This window comes from Mobula hypostoma, chromosome X1 (assembly GCF_963921235.1).
Source record: "Mobula hypostoma chromosome X1, sMobHyp1.1, whole genome shotgun sequence".
Lineage (NCBI taxonomy): Eukaryota > Metazoa > Chordata > Chondrichthyes > Myliobatiformes > Myliobatidae > Mobula > Mobula hypostoma.
In genome coordinates, this window is record NC_086128.1 from 8,890,256 (window position 1) to 8,917,337 (window position 27,082).

The 27,082-nt window shown below is 44.6% G+C and overlaps 1 long non-coding RNA gene across 2 annotated transcripts in view; it reads right to left on the minus strand.

The window, feature by feature from the left end:
• Positions 1-298: 298 nt before the first annotated feature.
• Positions 299-27,082, minus strand: part of LOC134340511 (uncharacterized) — a 61,028-nt gene continuing 34,244 nt past the window's right edge. For both annotated transcript variants that reach the window (XR_010016568.1, XR_010016569.1), the window contains exon 4: positions 299-5,060. This is a non-coding gene — a long non-coding RNA (uncharacterized LOC134340511). The remainder of the gene's footprint in view (positions 5,061-27,082) is intronic.

Consider the following 27,082-nt stretch of genomic DNA (forward strand, 5'->3'; position numbering starts at 1 on the left):
AGGTGAAAAACCAGTAAGGGGAAAGATAGGGAAGCATGGAGGGGATAGGCAGGAAAGGTGAAGAAGGAATAGGCTGCCTGTCAGAGGTGATAGGCAGCTGGAGGAGGGGGCAGAGTGAAACTGGGATGGGGGAAAGGAGGGGGAGGGAACTCTGCCCCCTCCTCCAGCTGCCTATCCCCTCTCTCATGGTACCTGTCAGAGTGTCCAGATAGTCAAGGTACAGATCATTTTATCACATCTGTTCATTGAGCAAAACAACATTAAGTGTTACAGTTGCAGAGGAGGTGCAGTGCAGGCAGATGATAAGATGTAAGGCCGTAATGAGGTAGATTGTGAGGTCAAGGGTCCATCTTATTGTACAATAGGTCCATTCAATAGTTCTATAACAGTAAGATGGAAGCTGTCCATGAACCTAATAGTGTGTGCTTTCAGGCTTTTCAATCTTCTGCCCAGTGGGTGGGGGATAGAACAGAGAATGTCCAGAGGGGTCTTTGATAATATTGACTGTGATAGAGAGAGTTGATACAGAGGAGACTGATGTGCTGAGCTGTGTCCAAAACTCTCTGCAGTTGCCACACCAAGCAATGATGCATCTATGCACAATGCTTTCTACAAGGCATTGATAAAAATTGGCGAGGGTCAATGGGGAAATGCTGAATTTCTTGAGGAAGTGTCCTGAGGAAGTAGAGGTGCAGGTGTGCTTTTGTGGCCGTGGTGTCTATATGGTTGGACCAGGACAGACTACTAATGTTCACTGCTAGGAACCTGAAGCTCTCAACCACCTTGATCTCAGTATCTTCAGTATACCACCCCGCTTTCTGAAGTTCATGACCAGCTCTTTATTTTGCTGACGGAGAGGGAGAGGGGAGAGGTTGACGAACCTTTTAGAATTTTTTTTATCCTTCAACTTTGGAAAGAAATGAAGATTCGCTTTAGCTTTATTTGTCACATGTACAGCAAAATAGCGAAACATATGGTGAAATGCATTGTTTGCGCCAATGACTAACACATTCTTAGGATTATGCTGGGGGCAGCTCGCAAATGTCACCACACGAAACCGTGTCAACATAGCATGCTGACTATTTACTTACATACATCATGGAGAGAACGTACAAACTTCTGAACAAGGCCGTCGATAAGGTCCCCCATGGTAAACTGGTCTGGAAAGTTAGGTCCCGTGGCATTCAGGAGAGCTGGTTAGGTGGATCCAAGATTGGCTTGGAGGAAGGAAGCAGAGAGTGGTGGTCTAAGGTTGCTTATGGAATGGATGTCGATGACTAGTGGTGTGGCCGAAGTGGTTAGTATTGGGATTCTCGTAATTTGTTATTTATATGGAAGATGGCGGCACGACAGCAGTGCGCACGGCCACCCCGGTGAATGATATCTGTAATCTGTCAAGTAGGGGACCATGCACAATTCTGATTTGATGGAGACAGACGTGAGTGCACAGAGGAACATCTGGAAAACTTCTGAAATGCCCGTTTCGCTGCCGCTGCTACTGTGTGGTAACCGGAATCTCCGCAGCTGAAGGCCCCGAAATCCTTGGCCTTGCATGTTTCAGCAGCCGGGGAGAGGCCGAAGGCGCTCGGGAGGGTGTATCGGAGAGGCTGCTCTGAAGCTCGGAGTTTTCAGACGGATGGACTCAGTGTCGGCTGGGGTTGGCTGCTTCCAAGGCATCGACAAGTTGATGGTGCCTGGAGGTTAATGGCAGGGAGCTTCTCCCTTTTGCCGCCTGCTATCGGGGACTCAGGACTTTGAGACTTTTTTTTACTGTGCCCATGGTCTGTTCTTCATCAAATTATGGTATTGCTTTGCACTGCTGTAACTATATGTTATAATTATGTGGTTCTGTCAGTGTTAGTTGTTGGTCTGTCCTATTTTCTGTGATATCACGCCGGAGAAACATTGTATCATTTCTTAGTGCATGTATGCATTTCTAAATGACAATAAAAGAGGACTGAGTGTTCTCATAATCTAAAAAAAAATCTAAATATAAGTGATTTGGATGTGAATGCACAAGGCTTGATCAGTAAGTTTGTGGGATACACAAAATTAGGAGATTTTGTTGATAGTGAAGAGGTTATCGTAAGATCTTGATCATTTAGGGAAGTAGGCTAAGGAGTGACCAATGGATTGCAATACAAATAAGACTGAGATTGTTCATTTCGGGAAGTCAAACCACAGTAGGACCGAAACTATGAGTGCTGGGACATAGAATGGAACCGAGGGACCTAAGAGTACAAGTGCATAGTTCATTGAAAGTAGCAGCCCAGGCAGGTAGGCTGCTGAAAAAGCCATTTCGCATGCTGGCCTTCATCAGTCAGAGCACTGGGTATACGAACTGGCACGTTATGTTGCAGCTGTGGAAGTCAGTAGTGAGGCCGCACTTGAAGTAATATGTACAGTTTTGGTCACCTTGTTATAGAAAAGTGGTGGTGGTTAACTGGAAAGAATGCAGAAAAGATTTATTGGGATATTGCCCGAGTTATAGGGAGTTTGCCAGGCTAGATCTTTATTCCTTGGAATGTAGGAGAATGAGAGGCAACCTTATAGAAATATTTAAAATTTTGAGAGGCATCGATAAGGTGGATAGTAACAATCTTTTCCCCAGAGTAGGGGGAGAACAAAAATAGGGAACATAGATTTAGGGTGAGAGGGGAAAGATTTAAAAGGGACTCGAGGGGCAACTTTTTCATGTAGAGGGTACTGAGTATATCGAACGAGCTGCCAGAGGAAGTGGTTGTGGCAGCATTTATGAAGCACTTAGAGAGGAACGTGGACAGATATGGGCTGAATGCAGGAAATTGGGTCTAGATGGGTGGATACCATGGTTGGCAGGGATCCATACTCAATCTATGACTCTGTAACGAGTACTAAGTGAATCATTTTCAAATCTTAACTCTTTGCTAAAGTAATATGTTAGTGAAGAGCAGACAAGCTCTTTCTGGTGTCCAGTCTAACACCCTGCCCATTTTTTTATTTCACTAAATCGGGTTATCTGCTTGCTAGAACACTGGCACTTGTGGCAGCTTGGTGGTCACAATGTCCCCTGCATTTCTTCTCAATTGTAATGTGCTTTTCAATGTCTAATAAATGTGTAAGTGTTTCTTTCCTTCTGTGTCTCTGAAGATAATTGTACAGTAACAAACTATGGAGACCAGGTTCAGATTATTATTACTGACGTGTCGTGAAATGTGTGTTGTTTTGCGGCAGCAGTACAGTGCAGGCATATAAAATTACTATAAGTTACAATAAAAAATAAATAAATAGTGCAAAAAGAGAGCAAAATAGTGAATTAGTGTTCGTGGATTCATGGTCCATTCAAAAATCTGATGGCAGAGGGGAAGAAATTGTTCCTAAGGCATTGAGTGCAAGTCTTCAAGCTCCTGTACTTCCTCACTGATAGTAGTGTAAGGGGTTTCTTCTCTTATGTTACTGCGAAGGCTAACAAAATGGCTTCTTTGTTATCTTATAATTAAAATGGCTTTTCTGTAATAATAACTGCGATGTAAGGAGTTCTGTCTCTCTCGCTGCTTGTTTGGGTTATATTACTGATAAGAGCATTGTATTCACTTGCTAACCAATTGGGATAGATGTTATTCTTTCTTGTGTGTCTGTAAGCTATTGTTTTCGCGGGCTTTGGAGCAGAAGGCAATGGGGACAGAGAGAGGAGATGCGATGCTGTAAGCTGGGCGGTGGGACAGACCCCGAGCAGGAGTCCAAGGCCCAGGGTGTTCGGCAAGGAGAGGAGACGACGACAGACTAGTGTGGAGCATCTGGTCGAGCACCGTGGTTGGTCCCAGGCAGTTGGAGGGGATGGAATGGTGGAAAGAAGACTCCGTTAATTGAGCTCCAACTGTTGTGCATGAAGTGGTTGAACTTTGATAAGCTTGGCGCCTTTTATTTTCCTTTTATATTTTATCTCTATTCATTACATAGTTCCAGTAAGATCTATAAAGTGGAATAATTTAATCACATATGGTGTATTGTCTATTATTTGGCGGGGTTAAGTACATCACGCAACATCCACCCAAACTTGATTACCCAGTCTAGCGGGGCCAAAGGCTGCTCCCCCTAGATGAAAGCGAGCTGAGCGAGCCTGAGGCTTACCAGGTAATAATTGCCCATTAGTAATTGTTACATTTTGTAAAAGTTAAAATAAGAAATATGTAAAAAAAATAGATAAATAGAGCAAAAATAGTATGGTGAAGAGGAAGAAGCTATTCCTTTCTTGCCCAGGATTTAGCTCTGAACCACTGTTGCTGCAATTGTTGAGTATATCTCTCTCATTGCGAAATCTTGTTGTGCACAAATGCACTGCAAAATTAACCCACTGAACCTCATTGATTCATGACGGACTATAAAACTCAGTGGGAAATTCCCAAGTGACCTGCTTGCTGTTTCTTCTCTCGAACTCAAAGAGAATAGGTTAACCTGCTAGACCAACAGGGTGATTATAATTGGTCTTATCAGGTCTTAAAGTTACTTATTAGTTTGCCTCCTGCGTTCTTCAGATTTACTTATTATAAATCTGAAGAATGCAGGAAGCAAAATCAAAGGTTGTTTTTCAGATAAGAAGATGCTTGTTCAGCTGCAAACCCTGTCTCACCACTGAAGATATTTTTCTGGGTAGCTCATCTTCTTCCACACCATCAACCATAAACATTATCAGCTTCGGTGAGCTTCTATGAAGTTGAATATGAAGCTCACAGTTTATCTGTTGGAGGAAGTATCTAACTCATCCCATTCCCTGCTCCTTCCCATTATTCGGGCAGGAAACTGGCAAATGTTCCATCAGATGTGGGTTCATGGCTCAGAATCATTCAAGAGCTAATTGAGGGAGGGGTGCATTGGAAACTGCCACCACCATCTCACCCAACCTGTGGCAGTTCGGTTCAGTGCACCAGACACACAAAATCTGTGTTCCTACCATCAACTGTGTTCTGGCTGCTTTATTGTCCATGGAGGAACCTTCAGGAGCAGCCAGTGCCAGGTGAAGCACAGTCTTGGGAAGCCTGCTGAGAGTACACAAGCCTCAGTCTTCACCTTTGGATGATGAACTGGAGAAGAGGGAAAGGAATAAAGAAAGAACAAAATCATTTCTGGAAGCTTCATTTGTCCATTTCCTCAAATGACCTCCTTCCTCTTGAGCATTTTGAGCAGTGTCATTCTACACGTAAGATCAAGCAAGTATATGCAGCTTGTCCTTTCTCAGAAGGTGGACACAAGAGACCTGCAGATGCTGGAATCTTGAGCAAAATACAATCGGCTGGAGAAACTCAACGGCTTGATCAGCAGCTACAGAGGGGAAATAAATTGTCAATGTTTTCGGTTGAAATCAACAATTCCTTTTCCCCACAGATGCTGCTTAACCTGCTGAGTTCCTCCAGCAGATTGTATGTTGTCCTCAGAATGTGACTGTTTTTAACCTCTGAAGAACTGAAAGCAGTGCCCCATATGTTCCTCAGAGGCCAACACATGCACATTCCGACATGGGAAAGAGATTATCTGAGGAAATCGACAAATGTTAGGGGTGATCCAACTGGCCTCAGAGTCTCCTCCATTGGTTCAAGAAACTCTTTTCTTGCAATAGTGGCCAAATCAGAGTCCAAATCCTTGTCCGTATCCTCAAACAACATTAGTTTCCATATCATAAGACCATGAGACCATAAGACATGGGAGCAGAATTAGGCCACTTGGCCCATCGAATCTGCTCTACCATTCAATCATGGCTGATCCTTTCTCCCCCTTCTCAGCCCCACACCCCCCCGGCCTTCTCCATGTAATCTTTGATGCTGTGTCCAATCAAGAACCTATCAAGCTCTGTATTAAATACACCCAACAAGCTGGCCTCCACAGCTGCATGTGGCAACAAATTCCACAAATTCACCACCCTCTGGCTAAAGAAATTTCTCTACATCTCTGTTTTAAATGGACACCCTTCTATCCTGAGACTGTGTCCTCTTGTCTCCACCATGGGAATCATCCTTTCCACATCTACCATGTCTAGGCCTTTCAACATTCAAAAGGTTTCAATGAGATTCCCCCCCGCCATCCTTCTGAATTCCAGCAAGTACAGACCCAGAGTTATCAGATGTTCCTTGTATAATAACCCTTTCATTCCTGGAATCATCCTTGTGAACCTCCTCTGAACCCTCTCCAATGCCAGCACATCTTTTCTTAGATGAGGAGCCCAAAACTGTTCACAATACTCAAGGTGAGGCCTCACCAGTGCCTTATAAAGTTTCAGCATCACATTCCTGCTCTTGTACTCTAGACCTCTTGAAATGAATGCTAACATTGCATTTGCCTTCCTCAGCACCAACTCTACACACAAGTTAACCTTTAGGTTATTCTACACAAAGACACCCAAGTTCCTTTGCACCTCAGATTTTTGGATTTTCTCCCCATTTAGAAAATAGTCTGCCCATTTATGTCTTCTACCAAAGAGCATGACAGTGCATTTTCCAACATTGTATTTCATTTGCCACTTTCTTGCCCATTCTCCTACTCTGTCTAAGTCCTTTTGCAGCCTCCCTGTTTCCTCAACACTACCTGCTCCTGCACCAATCTTTGTATCATCTGCAAACTTGGCAACAAAGCCATCGGTTCCATGATCCAAATCATTGATATACAGCATCAAAAGAATCGGTCCCAACACCGACACCTGCGGAAAACCACTAGTTACTGGCAGCCAACCAGAAAAGGATCCTTTTATTCCCACTCACTGCTTCCTACCAATCAGCCAATGCTCTAACCATGCTAGTAACTTTCCTGTAGTACCATGGCCACTTAACTTGGTAAGCAGCCTCATGTGTGTCACCTCGCCAAAGGCCTTCTGAAAATCTAAATATACAACACCTATTGTATCCCCTTTCTCTATTCTACTTGTAATTTCCTCAAAGAATTCCAAAAAAGGTTCATCAGGCAAGATTTTCCCTTAAGGAAACCATGCTGACTTTTTCCTATCTTGTCCTATGTCACCAAGTACTCCATCACCTCATCCTTAACAATTGACTCTAACATCTTCCCAACCACTGAGATCAGGCTAACTGGTCTGCTGCCTTCCCCCTTTCTTAAAGTGTGGAGTGACATTTGTAATTTTCCAGTCCTCTGGCACCATGCCAGGGTCCAATGATTTTTGAAAGGTCATTACTAATGCCTCCACAATCTCTACTGCTACCTCTTTCAGAACCCTCGGGTGCAGTTCATCTGGTCCGGGTGACTTATGTATCCTTTAGGTCTTTCAGCTTTTTGAGCACCTTCTCTCTTGTAACAGTAACTGCACCCACTTCTCTTCCTTCACACACTACAACATCAGGCATACTGCTAGTTTCTTCCACAGTGAAGACTGATATAATATACTCATTTGGTTCATCTGCCATCTCCTTGTCCCCCATTATTATTTCCCTGGCCTCATTTTCTGGTGGTCCTATATCTACTCTCATCTCTCGTATTTTTTACACACTTGAAAAAGCTTTTACTATCCACTTTGATATTGTTTGCTAGCTTGCTTTCATATTTCATCTTTTCCCTCCTATTGACTCTTTCAGCTGCTCTCTGTAGGTTTTTAAAGTATCATCGATTCGTCTCCATACCCCTGATCCTCAGGCATCCTTGACTGTCCCAGCATAACACTTCCGTGAACTGGAAGGAAGGGAAGATCATTACTTGGTCCAGTCATGGCAAGAGGGTATGTTTTCGACATGGTGTTCTAGCGCCCAGACTCCCCCAAGACCAACGACTGACAATGGGGCAGACCTCGGTTTGGGTTACCTTGAAGCTTTCTGGAGATCTAAGCTTACCTTCAAGGACAGACAAGCTGGTCTCACGAGTCGTCCTCGGAGAAAGGTTCAGAAAAGATTGCAACATCTAATCCTGTCAAAATCCCTTCTGTCTACAATGATTTGGAAGAGGTCCTTAGTAAGGGAATGGCCTCGACTCTTCCACCGCACCAACCCTACAAGTGTGCTACAGATCGACTGCCTAGTACTTGTCCCTCGTGGGGTCGACTGTATGTGCTCTCAGGTCCAGAAAGAAGTGCTATGGAGTAGTACAAAAAGAGGCTCTTGTCATGGGATTCATTCATCCCTCCACCTCACCAGCTATCACTGGTTTCTTCTTCGTACAGAAAAAGGACTGGAGCCTGTGGGCATGCATTGATTGTAGAGGGTTGAATTGCATAACAGCCAAGAATTGCTACCTGCTTCCGCTCCTGAACACTGCCTTCGAGATTATCCAAGGGGCAAGAGTATTCAGGAAGCTGAAACTTGTGGAGTATGTACAATCTGGTTCGCATAAAGGAGGGTGATGAGTAGAAGACTGTATTCAACACACCGGAGTACCTGGTCATGCCCTTCGGCCTCGCAAATGCTCCAGCAGTTTTCTAGGCCTTTTGATGACATATTCTGGGATGCTCTCCATAAGTACGCCTTCGTCTGCTTGGATGACATCCTAATCTTCTTGAAGACCATGGAGGAGCAAACCGCTCATGTCAGGACATTTTAAAGAGCCTTCATGGACTTTATGTCAAGCTGGAGAAGTCCGAATTTCATGTGACCGCGATTTAATTTAGGATTTTATCATTTCTAATGGCGATCGGGCTCTCAGCCATGACCAGACATCCCATCCTGCAAAAACTCATTTCAGAGAGGTAGCACCATCAATTTGCGGGAGACTCCCGGAACTTCCGGGAGAGGTGGGATGTCTGCAGTAGAGTAGCTCCTGAGCAGCTAGCCAGCTAGTTCAAATAACGTTAGCTATGCTAATGAACGAATGACACCTGTTAATCTCACCTCAACATGTCTTTTACAGTCTTAACCCACCATGGGCAATAGAAAAGTCACTGTTGCAAACAGTGCAGCGAGCAACACTGTCATTATTTTGACCCCTATTAGGCAGGGGTACACTTTAGGGTAGTCTGGGGTGACGTATGTTTTATATTTTCTTTTTTTGGAACACTCTGCCATGGCGCTCTCTCTCTCTCTCTCGTGTGCATGCGCTCTCTCTCTCGTGGTCGCTCTTGTGCTCTCTCTCTCTCTTGCTCTCGCGCGCTCTCTCGCTCTCAAAAAAATTGGTTTCCGGGACATTGTATATAATTTGCGGGCATCAGGGAGCCACTATTAATATGCGGGAGACTCCCGGAACTTCCGGGAGAGGTGGGATGTCTGCATGACTACTATTACCATCTTTCCAAGCGGCCAGGGACATCAGGAATTGGCTGTAGGGGAAGGAGTCTTGTTACGATACACAACAGCAGCACCAGTTTCTGGGGTTTAGACACTCTAACTCTCCGGAATATGGATAGCTGGTGTGGCCCCTTTAAGGATTCAGGATCATCTCACTAATTGGAAGCCATGCTTTGGCACCAGGATTCAATATTTAAGGAACACCTGGCGTTGGTTCAGTGCTCAATCATCTGTCCTACTTTGATTATTTTCTAGTGTCTAGTTTAGTATTCTGTTCTCTTTTCTGTCTCGCATTGTGTCTCGATTCCAGTCTTGGGTACTTTAGCATTTGAGTCCAACCATCCTTGCCTGGGTCTCTCATCATCGTGTCAGTGCCATGGTTCTCAGAGTGTTAGAGAGGCCTTCAACAGACTCACACAAAATGCTGGAAGGAAATCAGCAGGCCAGGCAGCAACTATGGAAAAGAGTAAACAGTTGACGTTTCGGGCCGAGATCCTTCATCAGGACTGCAGAAAAATTATAAGAACTCAGAGCTATGAATGGTTCCTGTGGCAGCCTTTGGAATCTGCTCTGAGTTAACAGTTTAGGTATAGATATAGGTATAGAAACAAACTTAGAATATTTGGACCATTGAGTTTGATCCACCATTCAATCATAGATGTTTTTTTTTCAAACTTAATTTCCTGCCTTCTCTCTGTAATTCATAACAAACAAAATTTTATAATCTCTGTCTTAAATGCACCCTATGATTTGGCCTCTACTGCTCTCTGCGGCAATAAATTCTACAAATTCATCAGGCTCTAGCTGAAGTAATTCCTCCTCATCTCACTTTTAAAGGGATGTCCCTTTATTCTGAGACTGTGTCCTTGTTTCCAAAGTTCTCCTACTAATGGAAACATCCTCTCCACATCCACTTTGTCCAGGACTTTCAGAATCCAATAGGTTTCAATGAGATCCCCCTTCAACCTTCTGAACTCCATCAAGTACAGGCTCAAATACATCAAACATCTCTCATATGTTAAGTCTTTCATTCCCAACATCATTCTTGTGAACCTCCTCTGGACTCTCTCCAGGCAGAGCATACCTTTCCTTAGATATGCGACCCAAAAATGCTCACAATACTTCAAATGTATCTAGTTCTCTCGAAATGAATGATAACATCACAACATTGCTCTTTTGACGTGCCTTTTCCATCTCAGGTTGTAATTTGTAGCTCACATCCTGGCTACTGTTCAGAGGCCTGTGTATAACTCCCATTAGGGTCTTCTTATCAGTGCAGTTTCTTTACCCACAAGAATTCTACATCTTCCAATCCTATGTCACCTTTTTCTAAGGATTTGATTTCATTTTTTATCAATGAAGCCGTCTCACCCACTCTCCCAACCTGCCTGTCCTGTCAATACAAGGTGTATCCTTGGATGTTAAGCTCCCAATTATGATCTTCTTTCAGCCACGACTCAGTGATGCCCACAACGTTGCATCTGTCAATCTCTAACTGTGCTACAAGATCATCTACCTTATTTCGTGAACTGTGTACATTCAAATATAACACCTTCAGTCCTGTATTCATCACCCTCTTTGATTTTGGCCACCTGTTACACTTAAACTCATTCCACTAACTTCAATTTTACCTGATCATCTGCCTGTCCTTCCTCACAGTCTCACTACACACTGTATCTGCTTGTATACCAGCAGTCCCTTCCTCAGCTCAATTATTCCAGTTCTCATTCACCTGCAAAATTAGTTTAAGCCCACCCAAACAGCTCTAGCAAACCTGTCTGCAAGGACATTGGTCCCCCTCGGGTTCAGGTGTCACCTGCCCTTTTTGTACAGGTCATACCTTCCCCAGAAGAGATCCTAATGATCCAGAAAGCTGAAACCCTGCCCCCTGCACCAATTTCTCAGCCATGCATTCATCTTATCATATCATCCTATTCTTGGCCTCACTGGCACGTGGCACAGGCAGCAATCTGGAGATTGCTACCCTGAAGGTCCTGCTTTTCAGCTTTCTGCCTAACTCCCTATAATCTCTCTTCAGGCTCTCCCATTTCCTACCTATATCGTTGGTACCAATATATACCACGACTTCCGGCTGTTCACCCTCCCCCTTTAGAATGTCGTGGACCCAACCCAAGACATCCCTGACCCTGGCACCTGGGAGACAAAGTACCATCTGGGTGTCTCTTACACGTCCACAGAATTTCCTCTAACTATGGAATCCCCTGTCACTGCTACACTCCTCTTCTCCCCTCTTCCCTTCTGAGCCACAGTGCCAGACACCCGGTCACTGCGGCTTTCCCCTGGTAGGTTGTTTCACTCCCAACAGGATCCAAAGCTGAATACTTGTTATTGAGGGGAATGGCCACAGGGGTACTAAGCACTGGCTGCCTATTCCCTTTCCCTCTCCTGACAGTCACCCAGGTACCAGCCTCCTGCAACTTAGTGGTAACTACTGCAACTCCCTGTACCTCCTGTCTATCACCTCCTCACTCTCCCGTATGAAGCAGAGGTCACGAAGCTGCAACTCCAGTTCTTAATGCGGTCTCTATGGAACAGCAACTTGGTACACTTTGTGCAGATGTAATTATCAGGGAGACTGGATGTCTCCTAAATTTCCCACATCTCACACAAAAAACATACCACTTCCTCCAAACCCATTTGCAGTGCATTAGCTATGTACTGACAGAAAATATATTACTAGAAACATACTTACTTAGAACCCCTACTTGTGCTTGCTGAGCCTGTTGAGCTAAAGCCTGTCCACTCTAACACTGCCCCACTCACATAGTGGCTGCCCTGCTTACACCTCCTTTATTTTTTATTGGCCCCATGATGAATGCAGCCTGCGAGAAAAGCCCAGAAGCACCTGAGCCCTTTTTAAACCTTATGCTGCGTCACTAATGAGTGACCTCCTTACAGCCCACTGAAGAAGAGCTGAAAAGCACCCAAGCTCTTTTTAAACCTTGTGCTTTATTAGACAAAAATCATATCCACCAGTATTGGACTGTCTCCATCCTTCCTGCCACCTTCATTGTTATCTCTGATTTCTGTAAGCATGTGAGATATTCATGCATACATTCCACTGAAGACTTCTGGTTAAGATGCTGCTACCGAACATGTGCAACAGCTCTCAGGTAGTGAAAAAGGTAAGAAATCTGACTAAAAACATCACTAAAAATATCTTTTCTGAGGTAAATTGTGTTAAATTATTGCCGCAAACAATGAAGGGGGAAGTAATGGTGAAGTGAGTTCAGGGGATGAGCTGATATGGTGTGTTGCAGAATCATTGCAGACAGAGTTCTGATGCCCCAGGAGTGAGGTTGGATCACTCTGGGCACCGAAAGGAGGAGTTGAAGCCCAGGCAGAAAAGTTCCAATGCTCATTCAACTGGCCCGGGTGCAAGATTAAATCGCTCTGGGCACCAATCTGACTTAAAGAGCTTGAGAGCGGCTTCCAGCTGGGCGACAGAATGTGGGCCTGAAGTGAGTCACTGGGCAGTGTGGTCTAGGCCTGAAGCCTTTTGCAGCAGCAGTGCCTGGGTCCTAGCGTGAGGTACAATGCACTGTTAAGACAATTCAAACGCCGGCCCAGATCGAAGGAAAGAGCAGATTTTGCTTGCTCTCCGTGATCTTCGCTCCTCTTTCCAGTATGTGGAGCGTTTCGCTGTTCCATTGCTGTGTCAATTTAAATGCCGGCCCAGATAGACTGAAAAGACAGGCTGTCAGTTTGGACGAGAGTCAATTTCATTTGCTGTCTACAATGCTCATCTCCATGGACCTGAGGCTATGAAGACTGCCCCAGCTGCTGTGCTTCGTGCCTGCTAATATGATGAACTGATAAGCAAGGCTTTGGGCCTACTCCAGGATTCAGATTTGAAGACTCATTTTTGGTTTGGAATACCGTTGTTCAATTCAATTGTTTGCGTGACTTGTATTTTTTTCTTCTCTTGTGCATCTAGTGTTGATTTTTATTTTTATTCTTTTTTTCTTTAATTGGGTTCTTTCGGGTTTCTTGCTTTGTGGCCACCTGTGATCAAGCAAATCTCAAGGTTGTATAACTTATACATTCTTTGATAATAAATGTACTTGAATCTTGAATCTTGACATTCTTGGCCCTCTCAGGTGAAGGTCTGTCTATTTGATATTTGACCATATCCTACAAACATGAACAACAGGAATTCTGCAGATGCTGGAAATTCAAGCAACATACATCAAAGTTGCTGGTGAACGCAGCAGGCCAAGCAGCATCTATAGGAAGAGGCGCAGTCGACGTTTCAGGCCGAGACCCTTCATCAGGATTAACTGAAGGAAGAGTGAGTAAGGGATTTGAAAGTTGGAGGGGGAGGGGGAGATCCAAAATGATAGGAGAAGACAGGAGGGGGAGGGATAGAGCCGACAGCTGGACAGGTGATAGGCAAAAGGGGATACGAGAGGATTATGGGACAGGAGGTCCGGGAAGAAAGACAAGTGGGGGGGGTGACCCAGAGGATGGGCAAGAGGTGTATTAGGAGGGACAGAGGGAGAAAAAGGAGAGTGAGAGAAAGAATGTGTGCATAAAAATGAGTAACAGATGGGGTACGAAGGGGAGGTGGGGCCTTAGCAGAAGTTAGAGAAGTCGATGTTCATGCCATCAGGTTGGAGGCTACCCAGACGGAATATAAGGTCTTGTTCCTCCAACCTGAAAAACATGTCCTACAAACATGTTTAGTTTTGGAAATATTTTGAAAGGCTGGTGACTGGATTTCAATCCAGAAATGGTTTGTGTGTCTGACACAAAAAGTTCTCACCACAACATACCATTCCACTTACTTCTGCATCATCAGCAAACTCAGAAACTTCGCATTTCATCCCCTCGTCCAGTATAAACGTAGAAATCAAAAACTGATCCCCCGGATACCCCAACAGATGCTCCAGCTGGAATAGGACCCATTTATTCCAATTCTCAGTTTTCTATGTGACAGCCAGTGCTCAGTTTGTACTAACACACTTCCTGCGATACTTCTCTGTGGATTGTCACCTTGTCGCGATGGAGAAGCTTGTGTGGTCCTGAGATCCCGAGAGCAATGCCGTCTGGAGCTATGCTCCTGGTAGTGTCACACATGGTGGTAAGGTCGAGGGTGAGGTCCCTGACAAAGAACAATCCAACCAAGGCCTCAACGGTGGAACAAGCGGATGAAGTTACTTCGAACTCAACGGCTGTGAAGGCGTATGAAGGCTGCAACAAATCCATCAGCTCCAATCGTCGTGGTTTCCATGCCATTGGAATCAGTTGGTTGATTTATGAAATATTGTGTGCTCCTTGGAGTGCAACATCAAGTACACGTTAAACAAATACACTCACAGGCATCTTTGCTCTGTGGGCCAGTTCTTCAGAATGAAGACCATCATCCTCGACCTCGAGGGATAGCCACGACGACGACGACTATACTTGGGCTCTTAATTTATGCACCAGCCCCTCATATGTGGTACCCTGTCAAATGCCCCTTGGAAAAGTAAACATACCCATGTACAGATTCCTCTGGCTATGCCCATGGCATCATTATTCAGCCTACAGCGGAGATGATGTTAGTGTCAACACAACTGTTATATCTCAGTAGTCACCAGCAGTGAAGTGAGTGGCATGAGTTAATCACATATCCTATCCATAGATCCATTTAAGGATGTTAGCCAATTTAATCCAAAACAAAATAACATTAATAAAATGCAGCGATGAAAGAATTTCAGTCAAGGACCTTAAATTTGATGCTGCCTGCACTGATAGATGACACAGATAAGGGAGTAGATGAGTTTCGGGAAATAAGCCACATCTTGTGCTAAATATACTTACTGACCCCCACCCCTTGTCCAGTTCAGGTCCTCCCAGTAGAGGGCAGCTGTTGATCCTAGGGGATCATGGGTTCGCTCCTCTGGTGGACTGTGTCCTCTCCAGGGTGCAAGCCTGGGCGGGAAGATTTGAAGAACCAGCTGTTGCCCATGCAGTGGGTTCCCTCTCTCCACGTCACTGATGTAGTCCAAGGGAAAGGCAAGCACGATACAGCTTGGCACCAGTGTTGTCGCAGAGGCTGCCAGGGTGAAGTTGTAAACAACATCAAACTCCTTAGGGACCCCGGCTCCGGATTTCTTCCTTGGGGTGTACTCCTGAAGTCTTTCCCATGGGTGGGTACGGCTGCAAGGCAGCGGAGGTTTAAAATCAGAGTTTTCCTTTTCCTGGGCGGGCTGCCATCCAAGGCTGAGGAGCCCCACCTGCCCAGAGCAACTGGTTTTGAGGCGCCTTTGCTCCTTCTCTTGTCAGTAGAAACAGTTCCGCCAGGCCTAGTAATTAAGCCACACGTGAAGGCCAACAGTTGGACTTGGTTGTCAGAGGCTGTTTGAGATACACACCATTTGGAGTACTTTATAGGTAGAGGGATCTTATCCCCACCACCACTAGCGTTGCCAGCTTTCTCACTCCCAAATAAGGGACAAAAGTAGCAGTCAAATACGAGACACTTGTGTTTACCTCGAGACTACTATGACCATGAAGCCTTGCGCGGGCACCTGTGTGTGCATACGTGACGTATGCATGCATGTATGTGCCGATTTTTTTTTACAAATCGGCTTTGGCTTAATCTTCTCGATTCTGTTAAGTGAAACTACTGTACATACATTATTTCTACTTTATATATGTAGCCTGGGGAAAAGTACACACTCAGGACAACAAATACTTTTTTCGGGTTTTAATTCCTTTATCTATTTTAGATGTTTAAGTGCCAGAAGAGGGTCGCGAAACAAAACGAACAAATTTACAACCAGTTCTTGCCGTTACAATCTCAGTTTAACTTTCCATCCACACCCTTGTGTATGGACAGAATTGCGTATGCAGTATAAAAATACCAGAACTAATACGGTACAAATACGGTAGTGGCAATTCTGAAGGAACACAATACCAACAACATTAGAATCCCACCAACCCTGCATCTTATACATAGCAACGAAAATGTAAGCGAATACATCTCATCTAAGACGTACACACGTGCTGAACTTCCGAACAGAGACTAAACATTCACGTTACGCGGTTACATGCACAATCAGTCCTGATACAATAAAGTTAGACAAAAGGTACACTTTGGCACAACTTTTACAAGATATTGCCTGGTAGTTAAATTACAGGAAGACTGACCTACTTGGATAGTGAGAAACTTTGCCCAAGCCACACGATCCAGCGTTGAGTCATTCACTAGAGAAAACCTAAAGCATCCGCGTGTAAAACATGTGAAACTACCAATATTCTCGATTCGCCAACAAGAATAAACGAATTCACATGGACATTGTCAATTAATGCTCACATTTCCTCACCATGCCCAGCCTCGGGAGGAACCCGATTCCAACAGCGTATTCAGCAGAAAACAAATGGTCTCCCTACTATCCCGCGCGTGCGTAATGACATCACCGTCTCCCTTAAAAGCACAAGCAACTATTCTGCATTACCCAGATGGATGCCCAAGTACACTTTTAACAATACTGAATATGATCCGACGGTCACCCGGTTACATACAGGCGGTGTATTTATCATATCATTCCTGCTTTTACTATATGTTAGTGTTATTTTAGGTTTTATGTGTTATTTGGTATGACTTGGTAGGTTATTTTTTGGCTCTGGGAACGCTCAAAATTTTTTCCCATATAAATTAATGGTAATTGCTTCTTCGCTTTACGCCATTTCGGCTTATGAACAGTTTCATCGGAACGCTCTACCTTAGCGGGGGAAATTTGGGACAAGGGCGGTCTCGTATGGGACAAACCAATTTAGCCCAATATACGGGATGTCCTGGCTAATACGGGACAGTTGGCAACCCTAACTACCACCCCTGGCTATGACAACCTTAGGAACCAGGGCCTCCAAATGAGATCAATATTGTTTCAGCCATTTCAGGGCATGACCTCAAGAAGTGAAGCTGTTCCTGGAGCTAGTGAGTTTGTACCAGGTCCCACCTGAGGGAACGGAGGGGAGCAAAGTCAGAATGAATGAACAAATTGACTTTATTTCTTACATCCTTCACATACATGAGGAGTAAAAAATTTTTATGTTACGTCTCCATCTAAATGTGCCATGTGCAATCATAGTAATTTATAATAATTTATAATAAATAGAACAGTCAATGTACTATAGAGTACACTCAAATCAGTGTGCCTTTTTCACCACACAGCCAGTATGTACAGACCACGTGAGGTCCTCGGTGATGTGGATGCTGAGGAACTTAAAGCTGTTTACCCTCTCAACCCCAGATCCATTGATGTCAATAGGGGTTAGCCAGTCTCCATTCCTCCTGTAATCCACAACCAGCTCCTTTGTTTTTGTGACATTGAGGGAGAGGTTGTTTTCTTGACACCACTGTCAGAGAGATGACTTCTTCCCTGTAGGCCACCTCCTTATTGTTTGAGATAAGGCCAATCATTGTGGTGTCGTCGGCAAATTTAATTAGCAGATTGGAGCTGTGGGTGTCGATACAGTCCTGGGTATACAGGGAGTAAAGGACGGGACTCAGTACGCAGCCCTGAGGGGCTCCTGTATTGAGAGTCAGAGGGTTGGAGGTGAGGGAGGCCACTCTTACAACCTGCCGGCGATCTGACAGGAAGTCCAGGATCCAGCTGCACAAGGCAGGGTCAAGGCCGAGGTCTCTGAGCTTCTTGTCAAGCCTGGATGGAACTATGGTGTTGAATGCTGATCTGTAGTGTAGTCCAAGAACATGGCCATGTGGCCAAGTGGTTAAGGCATTGGACTAGTAACCTGAAGGTCGTGAGTTCGAGCCCCAGCCGAGGGAACGTGTTGTGTCCTTGAGCAAGGCACTTAATCACACATTGCTCTGTGACGACACTGGTACCAAGCTGTATGGGTCCTAATGCCCTTCCCTTGGACAACATTGGTGTCTTGGAGAGGGGAGACTTGCAGCATGGGCAACTGCTGGTCTTCCATACAACCTTGCCCAGGCCTGCGCCCTGGAGAGTGAAGACTTTCCAGGCGCAGATCCATGGTCTCGCAAGACTAACGGATGCCTTATATAAATCCAAGAACAGCATTCTCCCATAAATCTTGAATCTTGACTCAATCTTGTCCCTGTATTGTTGTTTCGCAGCCTTGATAGCTTTGCGCAGATCACAGCTGCTTTTTTGAGCTCCAGCTGATTGACAGCGATGTAAGCTTTATGTCGCACTGTAAGTGCTGCTCGCATGGAAATATTGATTCCAGGTTTCTGGTTCAGGAAGATCCTGACCGACTTCTGGGGGACAACATCATCGATGCACTTCCGGATGAAGCACGTGACTCCATCAGTGAATGGGAGACATCCTCATCATGGAAGACATTCCAGTCGACGTCATCAAAGCAGTCCTGCAGCATGGAGGCCGACTGGTCGGACTAACAGTGGACGGTTTTAACTATGGCCGACTCTTGTTTCAGCTTCTGCCTGTACATCGGCAAAAGCAGGATTGAAGAGTGGTCTGATTTTCCAAAGGCTGGGCAAAGGAGAGCTTTGGAAGTGTTGCAAAACTGGCTCCTGAGTTCCTTCAAGCTTGTTGATGTTTACTGGGCTTCCTACACAACCTGTGATGAAATATCACCTCCTGAGGGATTATTTTGGCATTTCCCTTTCAAAAGAGGATAGAATCTTAAGAGAGGAAGGTTTGGAGTCAGCTTAAGTAATGGCTGAACTGGAGATACCTCATACAATATAACTGATTTATTCAGTGTAGATAATACTTGTATGTAAAGTAATAAGCAACACCACTAATCACTTGAAGCAAAGTAAATGCCTCGGTCCATTAACCATCTGCCCACTCAGCTTGATGTTAATGTTTTCATAGTCCCACTTTTGAAACAGCCCCCTGGTCAAAATTGATCTTCAGTCACACCATCAATACAGAGCACTGACTGTTCCGCTGGCTGGTCATGCCACCAACATCATAACCTTGATTGCATTTCAAAATGTACATCAGTGGCTGTAAAGCAGTTTGACACAAAACAAGGTCAGATACAATAACAGCTTCGAAAAGATAGTTGGACAGGTGCATAGATTGGAAATGTTTACAGGGTTATCAGTCAAGTATTGGCAAATAGGACTAGCTTGGATGGAGCAGCTTGGCTGGTATAGACCATTTGGGCTGAAGGGCCTGTTTCTGTGCTGTATAATTCTAAGGTTATGAAAGACACTGTATAAATCTGTTTTTCCATTTCCACCACATATGAAAAGATGCTTTAAAGGATTTCACAGCACAGTTCTATACTCTCAATTGTGGGAAGAAGGTGAAATAGTTGATGACTCTAACCTTGGTTAGAAAAGGGAGAACTCAATATTGTACCTTTACAGACTCAGAGAGACATCGCTGCCTCTCAGCCAGTGGGGTTTCTCTGGAATCAGTCCTAATTCACGAACCCTCTGGATGTATATGAATCTTCTTCAGCCACTGTTGAGTTCCTGTGTCTGCTCCAGAATGTAATAGTTCTTCTGAAATGTTCTCACTCCTTTGATTTCACGCTCCAACTCCAATTGGAGTCAAAAATTAGAATCACCTACACATCCATTGAGCATCACTTTTGTGCTTCATACAAATGCTCTAAATTATGGGAAGTTTAAAAGGAGGAAGAAGTTTAGGAATAGGATGTGGAATTTCCTGCCTTGGTAAGACCAGTGGGTAGGATTGCAACCAGTTCAGTCCTGGACCAGAGCCAAATTGTGTGGGCCTGTGTTGGGGTGGGACCTCCTGCTACACAGAACAACCCACTGAATCACCGATGGCATTGTCAATACATGCCATCCATCACAGAGCCTGATGCCATTACCTGACCTCTTATATGTTTGTCCATCAGGGTCTGAACATCAGGGAGTGCACTTCTGCAAAGATCCCCCAATAACCATTATTGTTCAGCTTTCTAAGTCACTGCATTTAAAGGACACTTGCCTCTGGGACTGTGACTGGCTTTAAGTATCCCACAACAAGTGAGGTGCTGAAGCAGAACCACAAGCCGCTGTTATTTGAGGAGAACCATCACAGAGCCAAGATGAGAACTTGAGGTGTAGTAACCTGGACCTTTGGGCGGAGTGAAGGTGGTATGAGAAGGTGAGTGACAGCTGGGAAATAGTCATCATAGGGAGTTTTAGCTTTATCTTCCGTCTTAGAAGTTTGATAATGATCCCACACCCTGACAAAACTCTCTGCAGTTTTTTGCAGTCACATTCAGAGCAATTCCCATACCAAGCCATTATGCATCCGGACAGAATGCTTCCTATGATGCATCAAAAGTGGAAAGAATCAATGGGGACATGCTGAATTTCTTTAGCTTCCTGAGGAAGTAGAGGGTTTGGTGATCTTCGCAAACACAACATTAATGTGGTTGGACCAGGACAATGTCCACTCCTAGGAACTTGAAACTCAACCCTCTCAACCTCAACACCACTGATGCAGACAGGAGCGAGTGCACCATCTTCCTTTCTGAAGTCAATGACTAACTCTTTTGTTTTAATGGCATTGAGGGAAAGGTTGTTGTCATGACAACATGTCAGTGAGATCTCCATCTCTTTCTGTACTCTTGACTCATTGTTATTTGAGATATAGTCCACAACAGTGCAAACTTGTAAATGGAGTTAGAGAAGAAACAGGGTTGCCTGAATAAATGAACATTTTTCAATACAGCAATGATTTTTCTCTTGAGCAATGTCATAGAACATAGGCCCTTCAGCGCATACATGAGGAATTCTGCAGATGCTGGAAATTCAAGCAACACACATTAAAGTTGCTGGTGAACGCAGCAGGCCAGGCAGCATCTCTAGGAAGAGGTACAGTCGACGTTTCAGGCCGAGACCCTTTGTCAGGACTAACTGAAGAAAGAGCTAGCAAGAGCAAGGGAGGGGGAGGGGGAGATCCAAAATGATAAGAGAAGACAGGAGGGGGAGGGATGGAGCCAAGAGCTGGACAGGTGATTGGCAAAAGGGATATGAGAGGATCATGGGACAGGAGGCCCAGGGAGAAAGAAAAGGCGGGGGGGGGGGGAAGCCCAGGGGATGGGCAAGGGGTATAATCAGAGGGACAGAGGGAGAAAAAGGAGAGTGAGAGAAAGAGTGTGTGTACATAAATAAATAACAGATGGGGTACAAGGGGGAGGTGGGGCATTAGCGGAAGTTAGAGAAGTCAATGTCCATGCCATCAGGTTGGAGGCTACCCAGACGGAATATAAGGTGTTGTTCCTCCAACCCGAGTGTGGCTCCATCTTTACAGTAGAGGAGGCCGTGGACAGACACGCCAGAATGGGAAGGGGACGTGAAACCAAAATGTGCGGCCACTGGGAGATCCTGCTTCAACGCATGACCTTTTCACCTACACCAAGGTCAATCTAACACTTTCCTCCCACATTGCCCTCCATTTTTCTATCATCCATTTGCCTATCTAAGGGTCTCTTAAATGTCCCTAATGTGTCTGCCTCTACCACCACCTCTGGTAGCGCATCCTGCACATCCACCCACCACTCTCTGTGTAAAAAACCTTATACTTTCCTCCAATCACCTTAAAATGATTCTCTCTCATATTAGCCATTTCAATCCTGGGCAAAAAAAGGTGTTGCTGTTCACTCTATCAGCACCTCTAATCATCATGTACACCTCTGTTAAGTCACCTCTCATCCGCCTTCACTTCAAAGAGAAATTCCTGATGATAGCAGCAAGTTTGGAGTCTTGCTCTATAGATCAGCAATTACTGTACTTAATTAACCAATCACTTCTCTCCTTCCAGGATCCGTGCATGAGGGGTTTTCAGATATTTCCTCTAGACAATCCCACCTACTGCTCCAAGGGAAAGAAGTCTCTGCAAATGCAGCTTGAGCCTTAGTGATTGGATATGCCTGCACACTAACAGTGACTACCTTCTGTACAAGGGCTCCCTTTGTCAATCCCTATCACTGTACTGAAGCTGTGCTTCCACAGAGCTGATTCAACTCAGCAGTAAATGTCCCTACACAACCTTTAAACGAAACTGTGGACAGGACTTTAAACAAATGGAACCTGATATGAAGGAATCTAGAGGAAATAATATTCAAAATGAAAACAGCATGATGATAAGAAATGAGATGAAGTGCAGTTTCGATGTTTAATACGAAGGTATTTCAAGAAGGTAATAAAAGTCATCGCAAATACAATGATGCAATAGCAATAAATAATTGATAAAAATACCACAGGACTCATGAAAAACAAAGATGTGATTGAAGAAGATACTGTAAGGGCAAGATCAGTTTGTGGACTATTTAAGAAGTGTCTGCAGAAGTTCATAGCACATGAATCAAATTAGTGAATCCAATGTAAAAGGCCAATAAAGGGGTCATCTGATGAGTCACAACCTTGATAGTCCATACACACACACACACAAAGTCAGAAGGTCTGTGGAAAAGGACAGTGGAAAGGGGAAGAGTAAATATGGTTCGATGGCCCTGAGCTAGAATCTGTACCACAATGAAGAGGTCATTAATGAGATGTTAGATCATGGAATTGTACAGCCCAGAGACAAGCCCTTCAGCTCACAATGTCCACAATGACCTTTTTGCCCAAATTCGATTTGTATCCTTCTGTGCCTTGTCTATATTAGTACCTGTCTAAGGGTCTCTTAAAGATCACAACTCTATCTGAATCCACCATCTCCTCTGGCAGTACGTTCTAAGTTGCAATCTTTCTCTATGTAAAAAAATTACCCCTCAGATGCCATTTAAATCTCCTTCCTCTCACCTTAAATCTATGCCCACTTTGGATTTGGTACACTTACTGCAGGAAAAAGATTTTGAACATTACCATATCCATACCAATCATAGTCTTACGTACTTCTATGAGATCACCCTCAGTCTCCTTCGCTCCTGGGAAAACAAGCCTAGCTAATCCAGTGCCTCCCCAATCAACTAGAATCCTCTAAACCAAGTAATAATCCTGGTAAACCTCCTCTGCACTCTCTCTAATGCAATCACAGCCTTCCTCTAGAGTAGCAACCAGAACTGTATTCAATACTCCAAGTGTATTGCTCAGATGACTGTGTCTTAGTGGAGCTCATCAAAGAAAACAACTGGGCAGTAGATTGGAGAAGGACTTGTAGAGAAGATTGTAAGGGTAAGATTACATGTTTATAAGAATTTCATGGGGAGATGATCAAATTTCAGAGAGAGAGCTGGAGGAGGAATGCCAGTGAAAGGGAAAAGGATTGGGAATTTTGTCTGATGGAGGATCAGTGGTAATACACACAAGGTGCTGAAGGAACTCAGCAGGCCAGACAGCATCTATGGAAAACAGTAAACAGTGGATATTTTAGGCTGAGGCACTTCATCAGGACAGGAAAAAAGAGATTTGAAGTCAGAATAAGAAGGTGGGAGGAGGAGAAGAAGAGGTACAAGGTAGTAGGTGATAGGTGAAACTGGGATAGGGGAAGGCATGAAGTAAAGAGCTGGGTTGGTAAAAGAGATAAAGGGCTGGAGAAGGGGGAATCTGATGGGAGAGGACAGAAGGCCGCGGAAGAAAGAGAAGGGGGAGGAGCACCAGAGGGAGGTGATGGGCAGGCAAGGAGAGAAGGTGAGAGAGGGAAATGAGAATGGGGGATAGTGAGGGAGAGGGGTTGGGGAGGCATTACCAGAAGTTCGAGAAATCGAAGTTCGTGCCATCAGGTTGGTGACTAGCCAAACAGAATATAAGATGTTGCTCCTCCAACCTGAGTATGTCCTCATCGCAGCAGTTGAGGAGGCTATGGACTGACACGTCAATGTGATGTGATGGCGCAGTATGGATGGGGTAGTGGCTGGGAAGACGATTGAGATGGTGTTGTGATCAGGGTCAGATAATGAGACAAGCAGGATTTACTTTTGGAATGAAGGTTGGGGAGGTGATTAATAAACATGATTTGTAATAAATCTGAGATAAGTGAGTGGGGCCTCAGCAAACCCAGAACAGAGTCACAAACACGATAAAGCCTGTCGATGCTGTAAATTCAAATGAGTGGGGAAGGAAAAGATGTGTTTAGTGGCAGGATCCCTTTGGAGAGGCGTAGCTTGTGGAGAATAATGTGTTGAATGCGGAGGCTGATGGGGTGGTAGGTACGAACAAGAGGAGCTCTATCACTATTATGGTGGCAGGAAGATGGGGTGGGCGTGAATGTATGGGAAATGGAGGAGATATGGGTGAGGGAAGCATCAATAGTAGAGGGAGGGAACCCCTATTCTTTAAAGAAGCATGTCTAATTTCCTGGAAAAGAAAGGCACGCTGTGGGAACAGATGTGGTGGAGGCAAAGGAACTGAGAAAAGGGAATAGCGTTTTTACTGTAGACAGGGTGAGAAGAGGTATAGTTGAGATAACCATGGGAATTAGTAGGTTTATAAAAGATGTTGGTTAACAGTTTGTCTACAGAGATGGAGACAGAGATCAAGAAAGGGAAGGAAGACATCAGATAAGGACCAAGTGAATTTGAGGGCAGGGTGGAAGTTGGAGGCAAAGTTGATAAAATTGACGAGCTCAGCATGGGTGCATGAAGCAGCACCAATGCAGTTGTCAATGTAGCAGAGGAAGAGTTGGGGAGTATAACCAGGGAAGGCTTGTAAAAATGCTATTCTCCCCACCTCTGCTTTCTGCAGGGATGGATCCCTCTGTGATACCCTTGTCCATTTATCCCTCCCCACTAATCTCCCTCCAGGCACTTACCTCTGCAAGCAGCCCAAGTGCGACACTTCCCCATTCACCTCCTCCCTCACCTCCATTCAGGGCCCCAAACAGTCCTTCCAGTGAGACAACACTTCACCTGTGAGTCTGCTGGAGTTGTCTATTAAGTCCGATGCTCCTAATGCAGCATCTTCTACATTAGTGAGACCTGCTGTAAATTGGGGGACCACTTCATTGAGCACCTCCACACCATCCATCATAAGCAGGACTTCCTGCTGGCCAAACATTATAATTTAGATTCCTATTCCTGTTTCGATGTGTTGATCCATGGTCTCCTCTTGTGCCAAATTGAGACCAATCTCAGGGTGGAGGAGCAAACACCTTATATTCCATCTGGGTATCCTCCAACCTGACGGCATGAACATCAATTTCTCCTTCTGGTGAACAAAGTCCCCACACCCTCTATTCCCCACTCTGATCTTTCACTTCTTCTTACCTGCCTATTACTTCCCCCTGGGCCCCCTCCTCCTTCCCTTTCTCCTATGGTCCACTCTCCTCTCCTATCGGATTCTTTCTTTTCCAGCCCTTGACCCTTCCCACCCACCTGGCTTCACCTATCACTTTCCACCTTTCCCCTTCCCCTACCTTTTTATTCTGGCATCCTTCCCCTTCCTTCTCAGTCCTGATGAGGGGCCTCAGCCCTAAACGCTGATTGTTCACTCTTTTCCATAGATGCTGCCTGACATGCTGAGTTCCTCCAGCATTTTGCGTGTCTGTTTCATAGAACAGAGTCTGTTATTTCAAAGATTGACATGTGATGGTCCTCCTCAAATCTGGTCACCCCCAGGAGTTCAGCAGGTACCTGAAGCATTGGAGGATACCACCAACATATTGTGATTATTGAATGTATTGAAGGGGAAAGTTTTACAGATATGTCAAAGAGTTGGGGAGAGTTGGTGGTAACTCTGCAAGGTCCTCAAAACCCATTGGCAGCATAGGTCAGTCAACATATCCTCTTCACGTCACTATCTCCAACAGTAAGGCTCTCCTCAAGTTCAACCAGTTCTAGCGGGTGGACCTCAATGTTCACTGGACTGACACTGGACCCCTGACACAGGTGCACTCCTCCAAGCTCCCATACAACAAGGGGTTTCCAGGAGGACAAAAGGAAGCTCCAAAACTTACTAAAAAAATGTAAGCAACACACACAAAATGTTGGAGGAACTCAGCAAGTCAGGCTACATCTATGGAGAGAAATAATCAAGACCCATCATCAGGGTCCATAGATACTGCCTGATTTGCTGAGTCCCCCAACATTTTGTGTACAATACTCGAGATTTCCAGCATCTGCACAATCTCTTGTATTTAAAAAGTGTAACTTCTTCACCAACATTATGATAATTCAATCTACCAAGATCATTGCAAAACCTTCACTAAAATCCACCACTGTTTCATGAGATACAGTATACTGTGCCCTAGAGTACATCCAGGGAGTGTGTCTACTGCTCCTGCACAAAGTTACTCTTCATATTCCGATGATCTCATTCTTCATGAATGGGGGCCACCCTACCCTCTCACCCTTTCTGTGCATCCTTCCGAAATGTCTAATACCCCCAAGTATACAGTTCCCAGCCTTGGTCAGCACGCAATCATGTTTCTGCAATGGCTTACAGATCATAATAATTAATTTTAATCTGTGACAACTCATCTGCTTTGTTAAGAATCCTGCATGCATTTAAGTAAAGAACCTTTAATTTTATCTTATCATTTTTCCTTACTCGGGTATTATTGCAAAAATTATGGAGTATAAACAAAGGTGGGTCAGCATCTGGAGTATAGTGTTTATATTTAGTCTTTGTGCTTAAGGAAAAGTGCAGTTGAATTGGAGGTTCATTGGTTTGGGATGAAGGGGTTAATATATGAAAAGAGCTTGAGCAGATTGGGCGGATATTCGGTAGAGTTTAAAAGAAAGGGAAACGATCTTATTAACAATTCAATGGATGATTCCTGGTGGGAGAGCCTGGAACAGGGGTGGGGGGGGGGCGTGGAAATTTCAGAGTAAGTGATCACTATTTCAGACAGAGATGAGGAGGAATTTATGTTCTCAGTGGACTGCACATTTCTGGAAGAAGAATTACAGATATGTCAAGGGACCCGGAGAGGAAGTGGAACAATGTCAAAGCTAAGGTTGCTTCAGCTTATTGAGTGGTGGAGCAAGCTTGAATGGGCTGGTTGGCCCATTGATAT